Source organism: Alosa pseudoharengus, unplaced genomic scaffold (assembly GCF_046254945.1).
Source record: "Alosa pseudoharengus isolate Yale_2024_CS ecotype anadromous, Long Island Sound unplaced genomic scaffold, YU_APseudo_1.1 YU_APseudo_1.1_scf_13, whole genome shotgun sequence".
NCBI classification, from domain to species: domain Eukaryota; kingdom Metazoa; phylum Chordata; class Actinopteri; order Clupeiformes; family Clupeidae; genus Alosa; species Alosa pseudoharengus.
The window spans coordinates 23892658-23898967 of record NW_027468598.1 but is presented as its reverse complement, the minus strand read 5'-3'; the positions used below and the strand labels follow the sequence as shown (position 1 = coordinate 23898967).

The 6310-nt window shown below is 46.7% G+C and overlaps 1 protein-coding gene across 1 annotated transcript in view; it reads right to left on the bottom strand.

The window, feature by feature from the left end:
• LOC143121356 (roundabout homolog 2-like) overlaps nucleotides 1-557 on the bottom strand; it is a 135663-nt gene extending 135106 nt beyond the window's left edge. Inside the window, exon 1 of the mRNA XM_076281715.1 lies at nucleotides 1-557. This exon is cut by the window's left edge and continues 187 nt beyond it. The gene's annotated coding sequence lies outside the window, so the exon portion shown is untranslated.
• Nucleotides 558-6310: the final 5753 nt, after the last annotated feature.

The window sequence follows — 6310 nt, the reverse complement described above, 5'->3', positions numbered from 1 at the left end:
CAGCCACTAGCGCTGTCCAAATGTTAAAATGTTCATTTTATTAAATTTAGAATACGAAAACATTAAGCACATCTCCACAGACATGCAACAACCAAACAAGTCACTGAGGACTGAACCCGCCGCCACTCTGTGTGGCGCAACACACATTAACTTAATGCTGGGATAGAGTTATATCTTAAATCTGTGCGACAGTAAACCAAAACAATCCATGGACAGTGAGTAAATAACAGTTCTTCTGATGTTTCCATACAAGAAGAGGAGAAACACAGCCCCTTATTCAAACCCCGCTCATTGGTTTGGAATCCTTCAGATGGTTCTTGAGAGCAGTCAGAGCACCTTGCATATCATCGCGCTGTGTGAAGTCTCATCTATGCGCGAAAATACATTTAAATCCCCGTCATAGGACTCTTAAGTTCCATGCCGCTGTGTCCAAGTCTTGTGCGTTTCACACCGGGGCACTGGTTAAGTCGCCCCGGGTGTTCAAGCACTGTAAGCAGCCAAACGAGTGGATGTGATAGGCGTGAGAGCTGGTCCTCTCCCTCTGTAGCCCATCTATAACTCCCAGCCCCTCAAAGCCTATGCGCACTCTACTCCGACCAAGCTTCAACTGACACAGGCACCAAGAGAAAACCCGCAGGGGGAGGAGAGAGGTTGCAAGGGAGGGAGTAAGGAAGAAGGAGATGGTGAAGAGGAGGAAGCTAATGGGTGTCTCTTAAGTCTGTTGGCATAGCACTGTCATTACTGCAACTCTCGAAGTTACAAAGTGGACCTATACCTCGCAGAAGCAGGCAGGAGAGGCAAGAGAGCTTTCGAACAACAATACCTAACAAACGGGGCATCTGCGCGGAGAGGGACTGGCATTGGTGACAACGGCTCTTTAACGAATGAACAGATCACCGATGCGTTCTCCCCAAAGCATGGAACGGCTCAATATATTTGTGTTACATACGTGAATTTAATTTTATTTCGTGCATACAATAAAATGAAATAGATGAGAGATAATCGTATCCATACGATTCCCCCCCCCAAAAAAAAGTCTCGTGGGCTTTGCGAATATAGACGCGCAAACTGAATTGTATATTTGACTCGTTTTCTTGAGATGGTCCAACTCAGTGTGAGGAAAGCAGTGCCATCAGTTTTGCTTGCGTGAGCCTGCAGAGTGCCCACACACACACACGGCAAGATAACACAGTTTAGAATAACAATAAGATCGAAAGATTGAAGAAAAAATAGTTGCTGACAGTAAAAGCTGTAGCTTGAGCCATGCTCTTCTCAATCAGAGAGAGAGAGAAAGATTAAACGGACGGAAGGAGGGAATGGCAAGGGGAAAGAAAATAATAGAAAACTCGTTTAATCCAACTGTTTCTGTTAACGTCTTCCACTGTCGAAACCAAAAAGCATTTACTCTATCACATATGCAGTGAAAATAAGGAACTTTGGTTTCTGGCTGAGGAAATAGATGCAGCGGGTAGGTAAAGTACTGTGGAAGATTGCACTGAAGCGTCAGGTAGATTTATTATCGGTTGCAGAGGTATCAATTGTCTGTTAGTTATGTGGTGCCTGTTTTACCACCGTGGGCTTTTAGCTCCCCCCAATGGCGACATCGAAGGCAAGCCTCTACAAAATTAACGCACTCAGGACAGTGCAGTGAAGAATCACAGGCAAGTGTGCACTGTTGTCTCTAGCAGACTGTAATCTCCATGAATATTTGTCAAAAGTATAAATATTTTATGATACACAAGACAAAAGTTGTACCCTAAATGAATGGATCAAAGAAAGGAAGAAAAAATGTACAAGGGATGGAGTGGCTACAGAGGAAAATGTGTAAACATGTACAGAGAAAAATATGGCTAAGAGCTGTGGTTATGGGAGCGATAGACTAAAATACGATTTTGTTTGATGATTTTGACAGATGGGAGAAATAGTTGCAGGAGCTCTTTTGCCATCACACCCACTACCAAGACAATTACATTTTACTTGCCTTCTTTCAGTCTGTGTTCGACAAACGTCCCAATAGCTTGGGAGAGTGTTTTTGTAAGCACCTTCTGTTGCTGAAAGCATGGTTGTCATACACAGTCACAAGAAGCAATGCTGAACCATCCACTTAAATTTGTTGATCAAACCAGCCTACAGTATCTGTTGTTCCTTCTGTTATTTCTTTCTGTGATGTTCTAGTTAACTTGACTTTATGTGTAGCAGCTTTCACTCCAGTGAGTCAGAAGTAAGGACCTTAATTACAGTGCAAACTGCAAATAGCGCATCAAAACATGGTAGTCTCTTAAGAGGTCTGAACCTGTTCAGACGGCACGCTCCCTGAGCCATCTCAATCTCAAGCTCCTCCTGGAGGGCCCTACATTCAGGGGGCGGCCTCGACCTCAAAGGCCAATAAAGACATAAAAGCCCCTCGCAGAGTCAGCCAAAGTGATATTTAGTCAGAAATACCAGTAGCACTAGGCACACACAGACAGACACGCACACAGACACACACACACACACACACACACACACACACACACACACACACACACACACACACACACACACGCATACACACACACACACACACACACACACACATGCACACGCACACACATGCACACACACACACACACACACAAACAAACACACATGCACACACACACACACACACACACATTACACAAACAGTATCTGGTCTTGGAAATGGTGTTTTAAACAGGTCTGAAAAAGTCCTCCACCTCCCTCAATCCCTTTGTTTGTTTGCTGGGGTGACATGTTGCAGCTTGTCGCATCTTCCCCTCACTACTGTGACACATCATAATCTACGGGAGCTCCCTCCCAAGGAATACTGTGCTGTCAGCCAGCCAGACACCGTAATTTGTCTTGATGTGTTTAATATGTGTTTGCAAGCTGCATGTTAAATGATGCTTCCTCTTTTAGGACCAGCTTCAACACCCTCAATTTCTGCCAGGCACAAATATACAGGGAGAGTGAGAAACAAAGAGAGAGAGAGAGAGAGAGAGAGAGAGAGAGAGAGAGAGAGGTAAAGTGGAGATAAATGAACAAAAGAATAGCTTTGCACATTTGTTTACAGCTTGTTCTGAGATGAAGAGCAATGAAGTAGGATGGGAGATTGATAGCGCTCCCTGAGCAATGCCAAGCGCAAAAATTCAAACATCTGCTCTATTGATATTAGTGTCAGTAGATAGTGAGAAAGATAATTGCAGCACAGTTGAAATTCAAAAACAATCACCCAGAATGCATCGCTCCTGAGCATATTCACAAAGGAAGTGTCAGAAGGCTGAGAGCCACAAACACAACACACAAGAGAATGGTGAGGAGAAAAATAAAGTGTGTAAGAGAGAGAGAGTTCACGACTCTTTGCAGGAGCTTCAAACTGTATCCACTTACAGTTTTGTTCCAGGGGAGAGACAGTGCACATTAAACAATATTTATGCCTGAGGTGTTCCCAATAGCATTTTCCAATGCATTCCAATCCCAGAAACTTCCACCAAGCGTGCCTGGCCAAAACAAATGAAGACTGTAATTGAAGCTAGGTGGTGAGACAGTGAGATTGAAAGCGTATAAATACATAAACAATGCGGCCGATGGCTTTATGGATGGTAAGCGCACAGACGTTACTCTCTCTCCCCCCGCCCCCGCCCCCTCCAGCTTCAGCCTTTTATATCCTTCTCTGCCTGCTCTCAATATGCCCACTGTATCTCTGTATCTTTATCTCGCCGCTTGTCCCTGGGGGTGCTAAATATCGGCTGAAAGTGGATTTATTTTAATTAAAACCAGACGAGTGTTTACACAAGCTCAGAGCCAGGGCTGGGGCGGGAGAGAGAGCCAGGCACCTGGGCTGGTCGGAGGTGGGGGGGGGGGGGGGGGGGGCGTCCTGGTGCTGATAAGTTATGAGCGAATTTCCTCCCGGTCCATCCATCGCTCCTCCCCACCCCTGCAATCGAGGCATGTCCATTCCTCTTCTTCTTTTTTTAATTAAGTTGGCATTGATGGAAAATAGGAAACGAACAGGTCTCACCAAGAGAGAGATGGAGGGAGAGGGAGAGAAAGGAGGAGAAAGGAGCTTATAAGTCCAGCCCTGGAGTGTAATTGCTGGCAAAACACTGGCATATCCATAGAGGTCAATGTAGCTCAATACTGGTATGTGAAACACTGACTAAGACCCAGTTTACCATAATACTGAGCGCTTGATATGTAAAACCAGATGCTTGATATTAAGAGAAGTAGTATTGAGCTTCTGACAATTATGAATTACTGCAACAGAACATTTATATAGCGTTTGATGGTGACCATGATTCATAACTTTCATCACAAGAAAGAAACATAAGTAATGAAGCAATAACGCTTGCATTCATGTGCATTTATGAAACATTATACTCCTGGGCACAATGCAACGTGTTATTCTACACTGGCCACCACAGAAGCATGCATTCATTCAGGCCTGGCAGACTGCAGGGAGGTGCCATAAATCACTATGGATGTGGAAAAATCACACCCCCAGAGTGGGGAAGCCAAACGCTTCCAGTGAACCTTGTTGAGCGAAACACTTCCGTGCATACAATTACCTTCTCTTGTGTTCTTTCTATTCCTTTAACTGCCCTTTTATCCACCACCTCACTCTGCTCCTTTACATACACACACACAGTCACACACACACACAGACACACACACACAAACACACACACACACACACAGACACACACACACACACACACACACACACACCTAAAATACAGTGACCTGCCAGTGTCCTGCCACATGCTGCCACTGGATCATTTGTTTCCACGTAAACAAATCACTTTCCAATCACTGTCAGCTCATTTGTGGCATTAGGTGTACGTAATCAGATCAAAGCTAATAATAAATCAGACATTTCTCTGCCGCTTTGTCTTGCCACCATCTGGCCTTTGAAAGGAGGGTGGTTGAGTCGGGGGGGCGCTGGCTCGTAAGCGGGTTATTGTGGTTGTGCCGGGGGTCTCCCCCTGAGGAACTTCACAAGGTTAGCATTCATGAAGCTGGTCTTCATTGCATCTTGATATCACCCCCCCCCCCCCTCCCACCCACTCACCCCTTCCCAGACCACATTTCACTAGAACATGGACTTGATCTTATCATAAGCGAGGACGTTCAGACGATCCTATGACAACCGTGTGCATGTTCTGAGGTTATGGTCGCTCGTAGCCTTGCATTTCATCCAATGACAAGCATCAGCATGTGCGTGCAATACCTTGGCTGTTCATTGCACAGCATTGAGAGCCAGATGTAGGTCAAACCTGAGAGTCCAGGGCAGCTGCAAAGCGTAAAGAGTTGATTGAAGCTCCCCCACCATGACTGGGGGACTCTTGATTAACACATCCTGTTATTAGTCCACACACCCATGAGCAAGGGAGTGCTTGGCTATGTAAATGAGCTGCACTCGCTCTGGCATTGTTGCTGATGTTGTTGTTTGTAATTAGCTGAGAGAAAACGGGCCAATCAGTCGAGAGGGTCCAGGTGTGAGGTGGGGTGGTCTTTCCAAAACGCCCGCTCAGAAAAACCACAGGATAAAAAAGACGGAAGGGGGATGGAGACACGAACGGCAGTGAGCAATTTCCCCCTGCGCTCATGTGTCGTTAATATAGATAGGCACTCATTAAAAACAGAAAGCGGAGACGTGAACGTGGCGAAATGAGGAAACACACAGGATAAGCAGGATAAGCGAACGGACTAATGAACGGTAGACCGACGCCACTGGGTTTGTCCGACGCCGTTATGGAACACTTTGGACTATAATTGTGCGGGGGGTCGGAGGTTGAGGCAGCACCATCCGTCATGCTCAGATCGGAGCGGTGAACCGGGAGCACTTTGAGTGGACATCTCTCCCGACGCCCAGAGCGCCTTAGCCCGGTGTGAGAGCGCGGATGAGGATGATTAGAGGGGCAGGGAGGGGCTTGGGAGGTGGTGGTCGGAATGTGTGTGAGTGTGTGTGTGTGTGTGTGTGTGTGTTGGGGGTGGTGGTGATTAATGTAGATGTCAGAGCCAGCGGCTCCGCCTCTGTGGCCAATCTCGCGGCATGTGTAATGACACCTGGGACGGCGGAGGGGTGGGGGCTGCAGGTAGAGCCCGGGCTCCTTCGGCAGGGCATGATTCTTCTCCCCTGATCCGCCGCTGTCAGCACTCCTGTCAGCCGGCCCGGATCAGTTCGTTATTAATGGGCCGCCCCGTCACAGATGTATATTAAGCCGAGCTGCACAGCAATACATAGTGCGGGAAACACACACACACACACACACACACACACACAGGTACGAACAGACTTGTGCATACA